General features: G+C 41.2%; 1 protein-coding gene and 1 pseudogene across 1 annotated transcript in view; one reads left to right on the top strand and one right to left on the bottom strand.

The window, feature by feature from the left end:
- The window catches only part of LOC116278640 (rho GTPase-activating protein 20-like), a 67,432-nt gene that overhangs the window by 12,611 nt on the left and 34,320 nt on the right, over positions 1 to 20,501 (top strand). The gene's annotated exons all lie outside the window — the stretch shown is intronic.
- On the bottom strand, positions 12,258 to 20,396 carry LOC140690337 (caveolae-associated protein 3 pseudogene; annotated as a pseudogene).

Genomic DNA, 20,501 nt, shown 5'->3' with positions numbered 1-20,501 from the left:
GAAAATAAGATGAAAACAGGAAAAACAGACAAAGGAATCAGTATCAACTTTTTTTTTTTTAACCTCCCACAAGCGTTGGATAAGTAGGATAACTTGTCAGTGGAACTACTGGTCTAACAATGGTCTCTGACATGTTTGTTTTGGAACTGTACAAGCTTCTGAACTGAGTACCAGCAATCTGTAGTGTAGAAATTTTGGACTCAGTTTTCATTGGGCTGAAATTTTTTTTTAATCTAATGACAGTCAGAGATAGCTCTAATCTGGTGGAGGCAACATTAAACTGTTTTCTTACCTTTTAATTAGGAAAAAATTTCAACATGAAATTTACAGAACAGCGCTCATATACTCAGTACCTGTATTTTCTGTATAATTGTTGACATTTTCCCTATTCATTTCCTCTGTATTTATCTGGGTATCTCCATATCTATACTTTCTCCTGAGCCATTTGAAATTAAATTATACACGTAGTACTTTCACCAAAATACTTTAGCATAGTCCTCAATCTAGCCTCAATTTTTCTCTCATATCCGACCTTTAAGGTAAGAGAGTGGGTGAAAAATGGGCCAACATAATCAAACACTGGACATTCATAAAGAGAGTAGCAGGCGTGCTGCTGGTTTTCCAAGGCACTGAAAATAAGCGCCTTGAAATGTGGGTGACCGCTTTTAGTTCTGAGGGGGAAAGACCAGGGTATTGTCCTTGGAGACTGTGTTCCTGAGAGTATCTGCTCTCCGTTGGTGGAGGAAGTGGAGGGGAGCTACTGTGGATGGGTGTGGGTAGCTTGCCCTCTACTCCCAGGATCTAGTAAAAAAAAAAAAAAGGCTGACTTGCCAGCACTCTCCACTTGCCCCCAAGTTAAGCCTTGGGACTCCACCCCTTTTAAAAACTGATGGAAGAACAATTCATCACTCTGTCTCTTCATCTATTCCCATGCCCTGTCATTATTTATTCACTTTTCTTTCTCACAGTTCTTTCTATAAGCCAGTGACAGCCGTCTCTTCTAACACACACCTCAGATACCTAGAAGATGTACCAGTCTATGCAAACAAAATCTTCTGAGGTCAGTGGTCCAGAGTGTGGTCCTGAGAATCACCTGGGAAAATGTTAGAAATACTGATTATAGCACCCTACCCCATGCTGAATCAAAGCCTGCAGGACTAGGGCCCAGCATTCTGTGTATGTTTTAATCAGCCCTACACGTGACTCAGATATAGGTCAAATCTGAGGCCATTCGCTGGGTGAAGTCTCATTCTCAGAAGTGATTAAGCCATAGTCAGGTAGCATAGTATAGGCCAAGGAGTGAGAGTCAGGTAATAAGGCTAATCCTTTGCAACACCAGAGGGCAATTTCCAGGCCTCTTCAGGATTTCTGAATGTCTGCAGATGGCTGATGCAGGCTCTGGTAGCACAAGACAAAAGCGAACGATGAATAGCAGCAGCCCGAGTCCAGGATGTTACAGATGTGGGCCAACCCCGAGTCCTCTGTGCACTGGCGTCACTAGCGTCACTAGTGAACGGTGTACTGTTTTTCACTCTATTTGCATTTTGTAAACCCTAGTTTAACTTTGCCCTCTAAATAAGAGTGTTTTTTCAGCACACATTTTTTTTTAAAAAATCTGCTTTCCCTCCCACGTAGGCACAGTGAATGAGATAAAACGAGTCGTCTTCCTCCTTGCCAGGCATAAATTGTTACTGTTTGCTGTAGGGGGGACTCTCTCCTTGAGCTACTTTTAAATCTGTGTTGTAGTCTTTGTGCCAAGGAGGAGATGGGAACTGTGATATCTTAAGGAAGAAGAGGATTATACAAAGGCTACAGGAAGGCATTTTTTTTCCTAAAGCAAGTGACCCTTTAGGCTTCTTAAGGTTTCTAGGAAAGTCCCGAATGGGTTTCTCCTTCGCCTGTAGGGCACAGGCCAGTATCCACAGCTTCTGGACCATTTACCCATGTGGGAAAGGCAGAAAAACCTCTTGGTCTCAGGATTCTGCACCAATACAAACCAGAGGTCTGCTGCCATTGAAGGTGAAGCTAGAAACTTTTTGTGTGTGTGTGTGCCACAGAGCTATCACAAATTCAAGGCAGAATTAGACTGCCATGGGGATTGAGGAAGGGCAGGACTATGAGAAGACCCTACCTTAGAGGCCCAGGTGTGTAGACTCTGCCTAAAATTGAGACAGGTCAGGAGGACTGAGAACCCCACTTGTTCCCACAAAAAGCCTAATGCTGAGTAGCATGCAGTAGGAACCTCCTGCTAGGAAAAGAGCAAGAGCTGGCAAGAACCACCCTTCCATGAAGCGCAGGTGTTCAGGGGCTGGCAAAAGATGAAAGTGGAGCAGGAACACTGAGAAGAACTCTGTAGCGTTCCAGGCCTCACACTAAGCACAGGCGGTAGTGGTCCATCATGGGGAGAATCCAAAGCCTGTGGCTCACTGATGTTAAAGACAGCAACAACAAAACCCAAACCCAGCTCAGCGACTGTTTTCTCACCTGAGACTAAAGCGACTCAGCCTCCCGTGCTAATGATAATGACCTGACAGAAGAGGCGTGCCCATTTCCATGAGTAAATAGCAGCCTCTATTGTTCTTCTATCACAATGTCTAGTATTCAGTCAAAAGTTTTGTGACACAATAAATGGCTAGAAAAAGACCTATGGTTGAAACCTAAAGCAGCCAGCCAGACTTAAAGATGATCTGGATGTTGGAACTATCACACGGGGATGTTAAAACAACTATGATTGTTATGTTAAGGCTCTAGTGGAAAAGGTGGGCAGCAACCATGAACAGATGGGGAATTTTAGCAGGGAGATGGAAACTCAAAAAGAGCCAAATGGAAATGTGGGAGATAAACATGTGCTATCAAAGGTGAGGAATTCTTCAGTAGTTTTATCTGCAGACTTGACGTAGCTGAAGAAAGAATCAGTAAACCTGAAGATGGGTTAATAAGAAGTTTTCCAACATTGAACACAAATTAAAAACATGTGACATATCCAGGAGCTGTGGAATAATGTCAGACGGCCTGCCATACATGTAAGTGGTCCCAGAAGAACAGAGAGGAAAATGGGGCAGAAAGAAATATTTGAAGATACAAATGGCCAAGAATTTTACAAAATTAAGGAAGAAGCTCAGAAGCTCTCAAGCTGAATAAATAAACCAAATTTTGTGTATTGGTAATGGAGGGAGGACATCCTGGCAGGGAGGGATGGCTGGAACCCTAAGCTCATTGTCTTGTCCCTTTACGTCCATGTACCACTGAGGATCTTGCTCTGCTTATCACTGCTGTCATCACACTGATAATTTAAGACTTTAACCCTAGTGTACATATAGCGCCAGTGTCCCAGCAAGGGCAGACTGTGTGGGATTACCTAAGCGAGACACAGGAGTGCATTTCTCCATGTGTGTTCAGTGTAAACGGGCAGCATTGCTGCTGTCAGATGTTCAGTTGAGGGGACGGAGGGTTCTCCACCAGCTTTCACTGTATGTATAGCAGAGTAAAGGCTGTGGGAAATAGGGAAGTAAAGAAACCTCTTCAATCTCATGTTCCCCTAAGGTTCCTTTTCCCTGATCTTCACAAAAGATAAACTCTAGAATGAACAGGCATTTTGTTTGTCTCATTCACCTCTTAGAACAGTGCCTGGCAATTGTTAATTTATTCAGTAAGTATTTAAATGCCAACTATTTGTCAGGCACTTTTCTAGGCATTTGGGTATACTGTTATGCAGTCCTTGCTTTCATGGAGTTTACATTCCAGTGGGGGGATGTGGATAGGAAAATACAAAACAAATGAGAGTATTAAAAAGTAGCACCTTGTATGAGAGAACAAAACAGGGCCATAGGAGAGAGAGTGGCTAGTCTAGGTAGGATGGCAAGGCAGGTGCCCCTGAGCTGGACGCCTTTCTCGTGGTCCTCTGAGTGCCAGCCCCAAGGAGCTCCACATTCTTATGTGACACCAAGTCCAAGAGTGAGAAGCCAGAGTCGGGCACTCTTACCCACTTCAGAGACCTGCCTCTTCCCGTGTCACTAGCCCTGACAGTATCTGCCAGCTTCAGAGCAGACCCACGACTGCCTGTGAGGAGCTTTATAAGATGATAGCAAGATAGTCGTCATCATCATAATTCATTCAGCAAACCTTCACTGACTTTCCGGTGGCCAGACATGGCTAGAAGCACAGCAGTGAATACAACGGACAAAGCCCCTTGCCCTCATGGGGGGCGGGGACCCTGATTTTGTCCTGCTGATATTTTGGCCACATGAAGCTCTGGCTCTAAAGAGAAGATGACTTGCTTCCCACCTCCCCATTTGTTTCCTTCTCTTTCCAAAGTCTGTCTGCTTAGCTCCCTGGTTTGGAAAAGGAGACTGGGGTACAGACAGTGGAAAGGTGGTTAATGTGGCTGTATTTCTGTGGATTACTCGTACTCCCCATAGGTCTCTAGAGTGAGGTCGCTGGAGAAGCTTTTTCTGAAGAATGAGAAACATGAAACTTGAGTTGCAATTTGTATTCTGCTTAGCCTTCTCCAAACCCCTGCGTTCAGAAACCTCTGGAATTTATTTCCAATGTAATTTTATTGGGAATGATAGAAACAGTAGAGCATTTTCCCACTAACCTCCCTTTCCAGGGAGGCCTCTAAGATGGAGGATATTGCTTTAGCCCTTTGCTGAATGGTCAGAGAGAGCGCCGTTAGCAGCACACTAATGTCTTCACAGTCTGGGAATAAATCAGGCCACATGTGTGTTTTTGTTCAGCTCCCAACACAGATGCAGTGCATGCTTTCTGCTCTGTTAAGGCAATGATGTCATTCTAGCTGTGTGAAAAATGACTTTAAAAGGTGGTTGGGTTTTAGTGGTGCTGTCAATTTTTACTTTGGCCTTTAATATGTACATTTCACACTTGAACATGCACTGGCAGTGATTTTTAAGTATTCCATTTATTGCTAACAATTTTAAGGACTTTCAATAAAATAGAAATTAATACACTTGTTAATTAGCATTTGTTTATGATAATTGTGATTAATCTCTTGATGATTTGAACATGAGAAAAAAATTTTGAGAATGATGAAAGGATTTTTTAATATGATGATTTTAATATGATGGTTCCTCGTGATGAATGTCCAGTTGGTGAGAACTTCATGTTTCTCATTTTTTATTTTTTTTTAGTTTGGTTCTGATTTCAGTTCAGCACACATTTGTTGAATATATGCTAGGCTTTGTGTTTTATAAGGAGCAAAATTTAAAGATCTGCCCTTGTATGGGAGGTTAGAATTCCAAAATCACACGGGCAACTTAGCACATGCTTTTGGAAATGTGCACACAGCCTAAGTCTTTGAGAGGGGTGAGTCTGAGCTAGAGTCTGTTAACTTAAGCAAGAGAAACAGTTTTTTGAGTTTTTTTTCCCCCTAATATCTTTTAGCTTTTTCTCAGTTTTGGAATGTTTTGATCACTTGAAGCCACTATGAATGAAATTATGTGAAGTCAGATACTCATCTTTCTGGAATTCTCCCATCCTCTTTTATTTTTATTTAGCAGCATTGATGGAAAGGAATTCCAGAAATAGAGTGACATGGATGTATAAGTGGGACTACAATCATGAAGTAGGCGGGGAGCTGGAGCGAATAAGCAAATGCATCTGCCTCCTCCAGAGAGTTACTTCTTTACACTGTGTTCTACTGGGTTACCATGATAATCATGTCAAACGAGAGAACTGCTCTTTCTCAATCCTCTCCTAGTCCAGCCAAAGAGTATTAATACCAACATTAGATTCAGAGCAAAGTGGCTTTGAGGTTTGGTTTTGGTTTCTGAATGATCCAGGTAAATTGAGTGATTTCCCTAGTTTACTTTTGTAGGTGGAGAAGACACTGTTTTGTTTAGTTATTAATCCTGCAAACATTTTAGTCCCCTGTGCCAGGCACAGTTCTAGAAACAGAGGATCAGAAATAAGACATGGACTCTACCTTACTGCACAGTGTAAAGTGCTCACTGGGAGCTCCATTCAGTTGGGGAAGCAAGGCTCACAGATACAAGACACATAAAGAACATGAAAGAGAATATGCAATTAAGTGCTACATAGCACATTTGCAGTACATTCAGTCCACAAGTAACACCTGTTATGAGTCAGATAAAGCTACTCTATCAAAATACAGACTTTAAAGAAATACATTTATATAGTTTCTGTTTAGAGAAGAGAAAGATTGCTAAGCAATGTAGGTAATTGAGACATACAGTGAAAATATTCCTGTTCTCCGAGTCTTTGTAGCAACAGTGTTTGTATTGTGACCAATTTCAACCAGAAAAATGGGAAAATAGCCAAAGATCATTTACTGTGAGGAAAAACTAGGTGAAAAGGACTGCCAAAGCTGCTGCTTCTGCCCCAAATTGAACGCATAATCCAAAGCCTGCTTGCTTTCAGTCACCAGAAAACCATTGCTCTAGGTCTGACTTTGCAATAAGCAGTTCGGTGACTTTCACAAATCACTTGATCTTTTTGTGCTAAAGTTTTTCTTTTGTCCAAAACCTAACTCTCTTGAGAGACTCAGATCCAATGCTGACTCCTCTGTGAAGCTTTTTCTGATCTCCTGTCTTCCTCCATGCCCTCCCGCTTCATCCCCTTTCACCACCTAATTGTCTCAAAGGATGCTTTCTGACTCCTAAATTCCCTTCATCTTTGAGTTGTACGTCTTTTCTATGGTACTTACCACTTTGACCTTATATCGTATCATTTTTTACATCAAGTTACACTATTTTCTATACATCTAGATGCCAATCAATGGTCCTGGTCAATTTAAAGGATTTTTTGTGTGTGTTTGGTTTTGCATCTTGCTTTGGTGACAGATGCCGAAGTTTTACAGGGTAAAAAGAGTGATTTAAAATGCCAGGCCTTTTAAGTACTATGTCGTATCATATTTCACTCATACTTGCACAAGTGGTGACAGCCCCAGGTGAAAAGGATTCATAATTGGAGTTTTTTATACAGTAGTAAATATAAAAATTGCTTCTCTTAGCAACTTAAAAATCTTTTAGCTCAACACTTGTTGACAGTATACATTGTATATATTCCATAGAAAGCTTTTATTTTAAGGATTAGACTCACTTTTGTTTGAAATTGGAAAGTGTACTAGATTTTAATGCTTTCAGGAATTAATGTCAAGATTAGAATTCCCAACATAGGCTCGCTTGAAGCACTTGAAATAATATTAAGTTAGCCCTGTCTGAAATTACAGCATCTTTTTAGTATGTTATTTCTGTTTTACCTACAATAAGTGAGTTTTAGTACAGTAAAATAAACAACTTTTTGGTTCTGTTTACTGACAGCCAACTCATTCTGCTTTACTAGTTTTCCCTTCTTCCTCAGCTTGTAAGTGTCGGGGCACCCAGGGCTCAGTACTTGACCCTGTTCTCCATCTATGCTAACTTGCTCCATGACCCAATCTCTGCCGTAGCTTTATCTCCCTTTTTCTAATTGTTATTTCAAATTTACATGCCTAGGACCAAATTCCTTATCCCCATCCCTACCCAAGTTCCCCCCCAAATCAATCTGTCATCAAATCCTATTAAGTTCTACCTTGAAATGTATCTAGAATAGAACTCTTTCTTACCACCTCCACAGCTACCAAACCACCATCATTTCTATACTGAGTTACTGCATTTCAAAAAGCCTCTAATGAGCTTTTACTAAGGAACTTTAACTCATTCTTTCATAATGAAGTAGAGCTGTCCTTTCTGAAGAGATGTCATTTGCACCAGAGTATGTGAAGTTCTAAAACTTGGGTTTTTCTCAACTTGGGTTACATCATTGATATAATTTGCATGTATTTTTTTAAGTTCTCAGAGACGATGCTCATAAGATCCTGCTCTCTCCCGTAATGCCTTGACCTTATAATTCTTCCTATCATGCCCTGATGAGTGCTTTGTACTAAGTGAGTTCCCAGCAGATACCGTTGAGCAACTTCTGTGTCTGGGCTGTGAATAAGTCATATGGTTTACTCCACTCTTTGGAGATAATATCTCTTTGTGTATGTATCTTGCTCTGTTAGGGTGACTGTTTATTAGTGTCCTTCTCTGTCCTTTAGTCTCTCTCCTCCCATATTGCTTCTGCCTTTACTTATTTAATGTTTGTGTTTTCCTTGCTCTTTAAATATTAGTGTCACTAATAAGATTGTTGTTCTCATTCTGTCACTTATGATGCGGTTGCAATCAGTATTTTGATGATAATTTCAAAGTTGTCCTTTGTATACTTGCTCACTCTGTTTATCTAACCATTTGTGCATGTATCCTTCAAGCCCTTATCCTACCTTAGTACATTTTGAACCTGTATTATCATTATCACTAGGCTCTGTTCTGTAATATCAAGTCAGAATTCAGACTATGTAGTATGAGCTATGTGATGCATCATTTAATCATCAATGTTAATTTGGAAATGAAGATAATGGTACATATTGCATACAACCACGTTATGGTATAATCTCTACATACACTTTTCTTTGGTGATTTGAATGGGATTTGAATGTGATTTTTATCTAGATGATGCCTATTGAAATGTAACAGTAACTTTTTATATTTTATACCATTAATAAGACAGATAATTCCTTTAGACTAGATTTCCTAAAAATGTGCTTTTTTTTAATGTTTGAAATGTTTGAGATAGTCATGACTATCTAAGGGACAGATTTGTATTGTTGAATAAGATAGAATTTTGATTTGATAATAGTTTTTGTGGCTTCATTTCAGTAGTCATCTCTTTGTTCTAAATTATTTCTGGGCTAATTTATTCCCTAAGATTTACTAGGGTTAGCTTTGCTCAGGCAATATAGAGATTTGTAACATGACATATCATCATAACCAGGTAGGGTAAAATAGATGCCAAAATTTGAATGCGAGGTTAAATGAGTTGGGCATACTCTTTAGACAGTGTACATGCCATGCATTGACAATATACATCAAGAAGACTAATATGATAGAAGCAAGAAGTGAATAGTATGGATTGAAAAAGTAAGAGCAAGGAAGTAGAGAGTCCAATTAGGAGTTTATTACAAATCTAGACTCAGGAGATTTTATTTTTTAATTAGAATGTCATTAAACATAAGATGTGATTACATATGGGGGACAAAAGAGAGAAGAATAAAAAGTAGAAGAAGGGCCCTCATTCATTGCTCGTGGGATTGTACAATGGTTACAACCACTGTGAAAAGCAGTTTGGTGGTTCCTCAGTGACTTAAACATAGAATTACCATATTATACAGCAGTTCCACTCCTGGGTCTACTCAGAAGATAAAAGCAGGTGTTCAAACAAGTGTGCACACATTTTTTATAGCAGCACTATTCACAATAGCCATGAAACAGCCCAAATGTCCATCACCTAATGAATGGATATCCATACAATGGAATATTATTCACTAATAAAAAGGAATGAAGTACTGATTCATGCTACAATATGGATGAACCCTGAAAGCATTATGCAAAATGAAAGAAACCAGACATATAGGGCCACATATTTTATGGGCTGAAATATCCAGAGTAGGCAAATTCATAGAGACAGAAAGAGGTTAGTAGTTGCCAGAGACTGGGCAGAGTGGGGAGTGGGGTGTGATTGTTTAATAGGTTCAGGTTTTCCTTTGGGGATGATGAAAATATTAAGGAACTCTAGGTAGCAGTGATAGTTGCACAACATTGTGAACATACTGAGTGCCACTGAATTTTAAAATGGTTAAAATGATAAATTTTATTTCATGTATGTTTTGCCATAATTTTTAAAAATAACTTAAAATTAAGCTAGTTTTTTTTTTTTTAAGTGATGCTAGAGTAAGAATCATGGACTTAAATGCTTTCAGGTCCCTGGGAGTTGTAGGATACAGAGGTTGCAAGTGAGGGAATGTGGTGAACCAGGCAATCAGAATGCAGGCCAAATAAAACATGACTGTGGGCTGTGGTTCTCAACCTCTGTTACAGAGTGAACTGAGCAGCAATGATGTGATGTCAAGTAGATTCTTTATGGTAGAATCAGACTCAGCTGTTGTGTAAGAGTAGAGGGTAATTCTAACTTGTTTACCCCATGTGTTCACCATTCAGCATGGTGCCTAGCCAACACACACAAATGCTCAGAAGGCATTTGTTGGATGAAAAATAAATAAAAAATAAGTAAATAAATAAAGACTGGGCAGTAAGTCTATTGTATTCCTTTTCTCAGCCAAGTCGATCTCCATTTACCCTACCCCAATTAATCAGTTTGCAAATTTTAATGATCTGTATTTTTAATATCTCTTGAATATGTTTTTTCTCCTATATCCTCTATCCTTTTCTCACTGCCAACTCAGGCCCATGACATTTCTTGCCTGAGATTACTGCAACAAATTCCTAAAGGTCTCCCTTCCTCTAAGCTTGCCTTCATTTATTCTCTTCAACATACGGTAAACCACAGCGTCCTGCTTAAAATCCTGCAGTGCTTTCGGATGGAGTCTGAAGGTGGTGGGGAAAACACCTGTAATATATTGCCCCTTCCTCATCTGCTGCTCCTCATCTCAGACCTCTGTCATGCCAGCCGCTGGAAACTTCCCAGGGTTACTGATGCACGCCCTCCTGTCTTTGACACGCTCTTCTTTTTCCATAGAATGCCCTTCAGCCTTTGTTGTCCTTCCATCCTTTAAGACTTTGATTCCTCCAAGAAACTTTCCTAACCAGTTCAGTCTCAGAGAGGGCCTCCTATTTTGGCTTTTATCTGTGCCCACAGCACCCTGCATTTCTTTTATGTCACTTACCTCACTGGTGTATCGTGATGTTTACTTGTCTGATTCCCTTGTCACATTGCTAACTCCCTGAGGCTAGAAACCACATCTATCTCCAGTGCCTGGCACATGGCAGCCACCCAGCAAAGGCAACCCTGATCACTATTACAAACAACTAACTTATTATATGGTGATCACATACTCAGTGTATTTTAAATGAGAATGCTTTAAGAGGTTCAAGGTAGGATATAAGTGTTAGATATGTAAGAAATGCCAATCAAGAATTCAAATGAGAGAAATTTTTCGTGAAAGAGATGGCGTTTGGAATGAGCAGGGACCACGTGTTAGGCTTTGAGGCTATCAGGACCCTACCTAGTACTGGGGACTGGTACTACCCAGCCATCAGTAGCCGTTAGTTGATTCCCCCTTATAAACAGGCATTTCCAAGAAGTATTCTGAATTTTAGTCTATTTTCTTTTGTGATTTAAGATGAAGCAACACTACCTCTAAAACTGTACCTGACAGTGGACTCACTGTTACAGTGAGCTTCAGAAATAAGTATCGAGGCACTAGTGTGGCCCAGCTGTCATCTAGTTTTAGTGAAAAATGATTAAGGTCCTAAAACTGCTTTTTGCCTTTCAGAAATGGCTTCACACACGTATTTGAAAATGGAATGTTAATACATAAGAAGCAGGCAGCAGGTTGACTCTTAGACTCCCCTTGTACTTGTTAGTTCATTTTAGGGCGCTCTTAAGTATAAGTTGTAAATCGTAATCAGGCTTTATTAAGAGGCTAAATAGAAGGTTATAATCTTACCCTCCTCCCCATTTCCATACTCCAAGAGACTAAAATAAAACACATCTATCTGCATTGCACTCAATAAAAATGCACACTTTAGAGCCACATAATTGAGAAATACATTCTTAAGTAGGAAATGCTGATTAAGATTGTCATTTTAGAAAACACAAAGGTTATTTGTGTTTTTGTTTCCTTCTGTAAAAGACGTTTTTCTTTTTAAATTATGTGAGAGCTGAGATGTTTATTTTTACTGTGGACTGCTAAGTGTTGGGGTTTTTTTTAATCAATACTTAGATTGCTAAAATCGTGAGGCATCTCTTGCCATGCTTATTACGCATAGATCTTTAAAATGACAGACTGTAAGACATGTACATTGATAAATCCACACTGGAAAAAGAAAGATTTTTATTTCATTGTGGATTCTCCCCTAGAACTACCATCAAATCTACTTATTTAAAACTATTATTGTAAGATGGGAAAAGAGTTATTATGTATTAAAATCCTTTGGGATTGCTTTTAAATGCAGAAATTTTTTTTTCCGGGTGACATTATTTTTATTGATGGTAAGTGCAAGCAGGTGTGAGTGGCTGTTCCTCTTTCAGAGGGTGCTGAGCTGAAGAAGCTGGGAAGGGAGGGCCAGAGCTGGGCTGTGGATGCAGGATTCACTCCTTACTTGGGTGGGAATGCTGCATTCGCAGAGGAAGATTTACTGCGGGACCAGGCAGAGCACGGGGGAGGCCGGCGGCGCCAGCCATCAGGCCGCACTTTCTATCTGAAGAAGAGCCGCGTCGGCAGCCTCAGGTCTCCGGGGGTCTTCCTCGGTGCCTCGTGGAGGTTCTGGCTCTGGCTTGGCCTCCAGCGCAGGCCGGGCTTCGGGCTGGCCCTCAGCACTCCGGCCGCGCCCAAGGCGAGGTGGCTTAACAGGCGTGGGTGCCGGCGCAGCAGGGCCTTTACGGCCCTAAAAGGCCCCTCGCAGGCGCTGGACCTTCTGCACCCGGTGCGCCGCAGCCGCCGCGCCCTGGCCTCCGCGGGCTCCTCGTCGGAGCGCTCCTCGGCTTCGGCCTCGGGCTGCTCTGGGCCAGCTTCGACCTGTTCCGCCGGGCCTGAGGGCTCCGACGCCTTCCGGAAGGCTCTGGCTGGGAGTTCTGCCTCTTCCTGGAAGAGCAGAACGCGGAGCTTCCCGCGCGCCACCAGCAGCCCGCGGTCGGCCTCCCGCCGCGGCCCCGGGCCGGCGCGGCGCCCGGCGCTCCTGGGCAGCACCCGCGCGCGCGCCCACGCGCTCCGCCCCGGCCCGCAGCCGCGCCGGCGTGCTGCTCGCGGTGTGGTGGCTGCGACTCAGCGCGCCCGGGCCACTCTGGATGCGGCTCACGGGGCCGGCCAGGCCCCCTTGCCGCTCGCGCGGCGCCTCCAGCATGGTGGCCAGCTTCCCAGCAGGGTCACCGCGGCGGCCGTGTGCACCGGGCCCTCGGGCCCAGGCCCCGGCTCCAGCGCACTCTCCCCGATGACCCCCGACCGTCCCGCTTGCTCTCGCGCAGCCGCCGGCTGCGCTCTGGGCTGGGGCTGCCTTTCCCGGCTCCTCCCCAGCTCCGGCCCTGAAGAACATTTTTTAAGCAACTTAATTAACCTTTGGTCTATGCTAACCACAGCAAAAAGAAGTTTGCAAGGTTGTGAAGCAACTAAAATTCTCTGACAGTCTTGTTGAATATATAAATTGATACAACCACTCTAGAAAATTATCTGGTAGTTTTTTATAGGATTAAACCTACACCTACTTTGTGACCCAACAATTTTGCCGTGAGGTGTTTATCCAAGAAAAGTGAAAACGTAGGTCATAAAAAGACTAGTACAAAGCTGTGATTTTTGTAGAAATTTGTAGAAAGTCTACATTTGGTCACCTGACCAAAGGTCTGTGGCGTTTGACCTGCTGCAGGGAAAGCCCGTCTGCTAGTGCTGACACACGTGCATTTCTGTCATCGGTCGTGTGCTCCAGTAGGACCCTGCTACTTGATGGCCGGGTAGAACTCAGAAGAGGCCTGCAGAGTCAGGAGCATCTTTTCCTATTCAATGACCTGTTCGTTGTGGCCACAATCAAGTGAGTATGCTCTATACACTCTCCCCTGGTTGTCATTATAAAATTGCATTTCCACTGACAAAGGCAACCTTTCTGTTCTTTGCTTACTATGAGACTATCTGGACTCTGTTACTATAGCTAATATCTGAAGTGAGTTTTATGTTTGGTTTGGTTTGGTTTTGAAAAGAGTGTTTCAGTTACTTATTCATTCAATAGGTGTTCATTTAGACCCCACTCTGTGCCATGTTCTCTGTAAATACAGGGGATGCAAAGAAGACTGTGATGGACATGATCCCTGCTTTTGTATTTTTTATGTGTAGACATTATCTTCATTGTTACTTTTAGCAGTTTATTCTTTAAACACTTTTTAGAATCCTAAACGTTACAGTTTGGACTCCAGACATTTTCTCCCAAGACACTGAGGTAAGCCTCAATTGCCCAAATGTCCTTTCCCTTTCCTTTTATACACTGTGGGCCTCTGAATTCTTATACATCAACAAGGACTCCTTTCTCTGAGTTGTTGTGCAGAGGTAGAAATGAATACTGTGCTTAGAACACGTGATGTTGTAGAACTCAGCCTGATTGGCCAACCGTTTTACATCACACCAGTCATTGTTACTCCATAATCAAGATGCTGTTCAATTGGTTTGTAAAACATTCACTCCGCCTAATTCCAGTCGCCCAGCACTCTGGACTGAGTGTGTAGTGTCAGCGTGGTAGCCTGGGTCAGGTCCAGCACACTTTGCTGCGATAACACAGAACAGTGAGAGCCGACTGGCCAGCATCCTGTTTACTGGAGGCCTAGTCCACAGCTCTGCAGGTCTGCATGGCAAGAGGAATCAGCTGCCCACTATCTGAAGTGATTTCTTGGGGTCAGTAGAGTCTCTCTCTCAGTCTCTGCTTCCTTGATGCTTTCATTCTAATGTGTGGGGGCAGACATTACAAATTGTACTTAGTGCTGAGAAGAAAATAGAGTGCTGGTTGAAGTGAAATATGGGATATATGTTAGGTAGGTGTAGTCAAGGGGGAAAAAAATCAATGAAGATATTCAGATATTAGGAAGATGGGCAGAGGAGACAGCAGGTACAAAGGTGGTGGGGAAAGCTTTGACCTTTGGAGGAGTTGAAAGAAAGCCTGTCACTGGAGCATGATAAGCAGGGGAAGTAGGCAAGGATCAGCTTATCAGGACCTTTGGGGGCTGCTTTAATTGTCTGTTGTCATAGAACAAATTATCCCAAAACACAACAGCTTATGAGTATGAATGTCTTTGTACATTTTCTCTGAGCCAAGAATCTGAAAGTGGCTTAGCTGGTCGTTCTGGCTCAGAGGCTCTCATGAGGTTGCAGTCAAACTGTTGACCATGGTGACAGTCATGTCAGAGCTTAAATGGAGCTAGAGAATCCCCTTCCCATCTCACTCAGGGGGGCTGGCAGGCCTCAGGTCCTCAGCGGCTGTTGGCCCAGGGCTGTAGGTCTTCTCCAGGTAGGTCTCTTCAAAGTGAAAGATCCAAGAACGTGAGGAAGAGAGTACATAAGGGAAAGACCACCCAAAACAGAAGCTGCAGTCTTATAACCTGTTTCGGCAGTGGCGTACCATCATTTCCAGTGTCTGCTGCTGGCCACAGAGACCAACCTTGGTGCAGTTGGGAGGGAACTAAACAAGGGTATGAATATCAGAAAACAGGCATCATTGGGGACCATTTTGGAGGCCGGGTACCACAAAGGCTATGATGGGAGTTTGGATTTTATTCCAAAGGGTTTTAATTAGTTCATATTTTAAAAATATTGTTCCTGCTATGACAGATAATGGATTAGAGGGTTGGCAAGAGTAGAAGCAGGGAGACTCAACAGGAGGTTATTGTCCTAGACCTGATAAGAGATAGTGAGGGCCTTAACTGGGGAAATGGCAGTTACATGAAGGATACCGACATATTTGGAATATACTGTAGAGGTAACCAAAAGAATTCACTTTTCACACAACACTAAATGCCAATGCAGGTAACATCCAGCCTAGAAAACAGTGGTTGCAACTTGCTCCATCCCCCATTCTTATTGTTTATGAAACATCCTAAAAGGTAAGAGTCGTTTAACAAATCCAGTCTCATCAAAGAGATTGTTAGTCACTAGAGAATAGTAAACACTTTTTTCTACTATCCACATCCTCACACCTAAGTTACACAATGTCATAGATAAGACATGGTTGGGGAGGAGATCCAGACAGTGGAGTGGGAGGACGGTGAGCTCACCTACCCCCAAGAACATATCAAAAGTACAGCTACATGTGGAGCAATTCTCACTGAAAAGCTGGAGACTGGCAGAAAGACTTTTCTACAACCAAGGCTGCAAAGAAAGATCTGCAAGAAGTCAGGTAGAAAGGCAGGAGAAGCAATCAGGTCGGGGCCCCCACCCCTAGGAGGGGACACAGAAGATGGGGGTATCATGGGCTTGCAAATCTTACTTGGGGAACGAGTGATTTGAAACATATATTGGGCATCCTAGCCAATACCAAGAAGACAAGTCCCTTTGAAAACCAGTAGGAGGGCTGTAAGAAACCGAGAGTCCACTCATGAAGAATGTGCACACACTCTTGCTTACTCCTCAAACCAAGTGGAGGAAGCAGATTAAAACTGCCCAGGGCTCTGACCCAGTGCACACCCCGGCATCGTCTCTGACTAGCTCAACTCCCAACCAGGGTGTTGCCAAGAAGAGTGTGCACTTGGAGGACACAGAACCAGCTTAGACACAGCACTGCAATTGAATAAGCCAAGGACATTTATCACTGGCACTCATGTAGGTGACAGATTGGGAGCTGTCTGGAGCTCTGACTGGTATACTGGGGACTGCCCCAGTGTGCACCCCAGCTGCACCAGGTAGCCATGCCAAATTCCTCTTACTCCATCACTGCTCCCCTCTGTGGCAAAGGTGCCACTGCTGGGAGAAGGAAGAGTACACATTTAGAGGGAACAGAACTAGCTCAGACCTGACCCTCAGGGTTTCTGTTCCAACACCTTTGGACCTGACCCTGGCCCCAGTAGGGTGGTGATGGCCACTGAGCATAGGAGAAGCTCCAGCTCACACCTGGCTCAGGGTGTAGCCACTCCATCTCCAGCCCTACCTCTCACCAAGGTGATAGGTGGCAGCGTATCCTGGGAGAAGACATGACCCACACTCAGTTAAGACCCCGCTCTCCCACCAAAGCCACTCAGAATGCGCAGACTTGCATAGGTATGCTCCCATACAAGGACACCCTTTTAATGAGATAAGTAAGTGTTTCACCTAATTTCATAGAGACAGAGAAAGTTAGACAAAATAAAAAGACATAGGAGTTTGTTTCAAACAAAAAGCAAACAAAAAACCCTAAAAAACAACAAATGAAACAGATAAAGAACATACCAGATAAAGAGTTCAAAGCATTAGTAGTCAAAATGTTGCCTGAACTTGGGAAAAGAATAGATAAAAACAGTGAGAATTTTGACAAAGAACTAGAAAATACAAAAAGCACCAGTCAGAGCTTGAGAATACAGTAACGGAAATGAAAAACATACTAGAAGGAGCTAATAGCCAGGTAGGTGATACAGATGACTGTATAAGTGATCTTGAAGACAGGATAATGGAAATCACCCAATGAAAAAAGAAAAACAAATTAAAAAATAAGGACAGTTAGAGGGGACTATAGGACAACATGAAGAGTACTAATACTCATATTATAGGATCCTAGAAGGAGAAGGGAGTGAGAAAGGGGCCAAAAATGTATTTGAGGAAATTATGGCTGAAAACTTCTCAAACTGAAGAAGGAGACAGATAACCAGGTACAAGAAGCACATGGGATACTTCCAAAACAAAATGATACCAAAGAGACCCACATCGAGACATGTCACATTAAAATGGCAAAAGTTAAAGAGAGCATTCTAAAGGCAGCAAGAGAAAAACAGAGTCACATTAAGGGAACCCCCTTAAGGCTATCAGCTGATTTTTCTGGAGAAACTTTGCAGACCACAATAGAGTGACATGATATATTTAAAGTGCTGAGAGATAAAAACCTACAATCTAGGACACTCTACCAGCAAAGTTGCCACTCAGAATTAAAGGAGAGATAAAGAACTTCTCAGACAAGCAAACTTAGAGTTCATCAAAACTAACAACCCTAAAACTTGTTAGAGAGTCTTCTCTAAGTAGAAAAGACAAGGCTACAACAAGAAGTAACAAGTTAGTGGAATGTATGTGTGTATATGCATGACTGGGACATTGTGCTGTACACCAGAAATTGACACATTGTAACTGACTGTACTTCAATTTTTAAAAGGAAGTAACAAGTTACAGAACAGGAAAAATCATACTTGTAAAGGAAAATACATAGTAAAGGCTGTGGATAATGACTTAAGTAAGATAGTATGAAGATTAAAAGATAAAAATTGTAAAAATCAACTACAACTAAAACAAACAGTTAAGGGATAAACATGAAGTTGTAAAATATGACATCAAAAAAAGAAAATGTGGGGGAAGGAAGAAAAAATGTAGATCTTTAGAATGTGTTTGAATTTAAATGACTATCAGTTTAAAACAAGTAGATACAGATCAACATATATAAACCCCATGGTAACCACAAATCAAAAGCCTACAACAGATACACAAAAGCTAAGAAAAAAAGGAACACAAGCATTCTGCTAAAGAAAATCATTAAACCACAAAAAAAGAGACAGAAGAACTACAAAAAAAAACAGAAAGCAAGTAACAAAAATGGCAGTAAGAGTGCATACCTATCAATCACTCTTTAAATGTCAATGGAAAAAATGCTGACATCAAAAAATAGAGGGTGGCTGATTTGGATTAAAAAACAAGACCCTTCTATATGCTGCCCACAAGAGACTCACTCCAGAGCTAAAGACACAGACAGCCTTAAAGTGGGGAGGAGGGTGTGGAAAAAGATATTGCATGCAAATAGAAAAGACAAAGCTAGAGTAGCAATACTCATATCAGACAAAGTAGATTTTAAAACAAAAGCTGAACAAAGATGAAGAAGGGAGTTAACGATAAGGGAGTTAGTATAAGAAGAGGATATTACACTCATTAACATATGTGTACCCAATACAGAAGCACCTAAGTATATAAAGTAGACATTAGCAGACATAAAGGGAGAAACTGACAGTAGGTGACTTTAAGACCACATTTACAATGGGCAGATCATCCAGACAGAAAATCAGTGCAGGTGCTTTATAAGAATGGCAATAACCAGGGCTTTTTATAGATACACAATGGTTATGAGCATAATAAATAAGCTTGAGTCCACTCTGCTCAAGTTCAGATTCTATCTCTGCTAGTTAAGCGGTTTGACTTTTGACAGATTAACTCCCTATGACATTTCCTTATCTATAAAGTGTTTGAAGATTAAACCAAATAATATGTGTTAAGTGTTTACAACAATGAATGGCAAATGGTAAGTTCAATAGATGCTGACCATTAGAATGGAAGTCATTCTTAATGCTTTCAGACAGCACCTTGTTATTTGTATAAGGAAATGGATACTTTTGGCACTTTATTGATCTAGGGAAGGATTTTTTCCAGATCAATAGACACATAAAGTGCCCACATGGTATCTGAATTATCTAATATAAAGAGAGGTCTGCATCAAAAGACACAAAATGTATGAAAACAGATATGGAAACACACTTTTCCTTCCAAAAGTTTCATAGTGTCAGTTTTATGTTACCTAAATAGCTGCCATCAAGAAATAAATTTTTAAAAGAAAAAAAAATCTTCAGTCTGTTTCATTTAAAAAAATATAATGATTCATAGCGATAAAAAATATTGAAATGAAATATAGAATGAAGCCATTGTGCCATGAAGCACTTTACTGTTACACTTAAGTGGTGTGCCCTACAGGAAGCGTAGATGAGGCTTTGAATCTAGACTGTCCTTCGTGTATATAGTTCCTGCAAAATCCCCTTTCATTTTATAAATCCTGCAGAAGAGTTTTAGTTTTAAATATCCCATGCGGAATTTTCAGGATACTTTCCTGTAAAGTATCTTGGATTTCGTTTTAGCTTCTGGTGTTTCCACAAATGGCTCTGAATGATAGGAAATACACAGGTTTCCAGAATATTCTCTTAATCCTTCCCTGTGCCTTCCATTTAAGTCTCGGGTTCATTATGAGCATTAAATCTGTGAACTAGGCTGAGATACAATGGTTTCAATACCAAGGTTCTAAGGAGGTTTAGGTAGAAATTGTCAAAAAGCAATTTCATTGCCATCTTAAAGAAGATCAACTTCTGGGTCTCCAGGGATAAATATTAATTGTATCAATTGCTTCTTAGTATTTTTTTTTTCAGTTTAGTGTAGAGTCTATTTTTAGGCTACAGTTTTTCAATTTTAGTCAAAATATATGGGGAAATGGTATGGACAAAATCTTAAGAAAGAAAATTTAAAATAATCTTTGCTTCTAAAGATTAGAAAATCTTATAACTGCCCAGTTGGAAATGCATTATAAATTTCTGTAATTAATTCCAGGTTATATATTTTAGTGTATCTATTGCTCTTAAGATGAAAATTTTATAAGTATTTTTTTAAATAATTTTTTTTTACTCTTTTGTTCAACCACTAAAATATTTTTGGAAGTAAGCAAGTTATAAATAGTAAATGAATCAATTTTTTGTAACAGCAGCAAGTTTAAAATAAGGGGTTTTGATCCAAATGCAATGCTCAGTATAGAATAATAAAGTCACAAGGTTATAATTATTTCCTGTCACAAATGCAGACATTAGGACTAATACACCAAACGGCTCAAAGGCCTTTTTGGGCCAAGGTAGCCAACCGTGTTACCGTTCATCGTGCTAGGCACCGAAGATAAAAATAGTGAGTAACAGATTCTTTGCCCGTGATTAGTGAGAACTGTCCTCTTATCACAAGTGCAGAAGTTGTCATAAAATTTAAC

The sequence above is a fragment of the Vicugna pacos genome, chromosome 30 (assembly GCF_048564905.1).
Source record: "Vicugna pacos chromosome 30, VicPac4, whole genome shotgun sequence".
NCBI classification, from domain to species: domain Eukaryota; kingdom Metazoa; phylum Chordata; class Mammalia; order Artiodactyla; family Camelidae; genus Vicugna; species Vicugna pacos.
The sequence above is the reverse complement of the archived record's forward strand: the minus strand, read 5'-3'. Positions and strand labels throughout refer to the sequence as shown.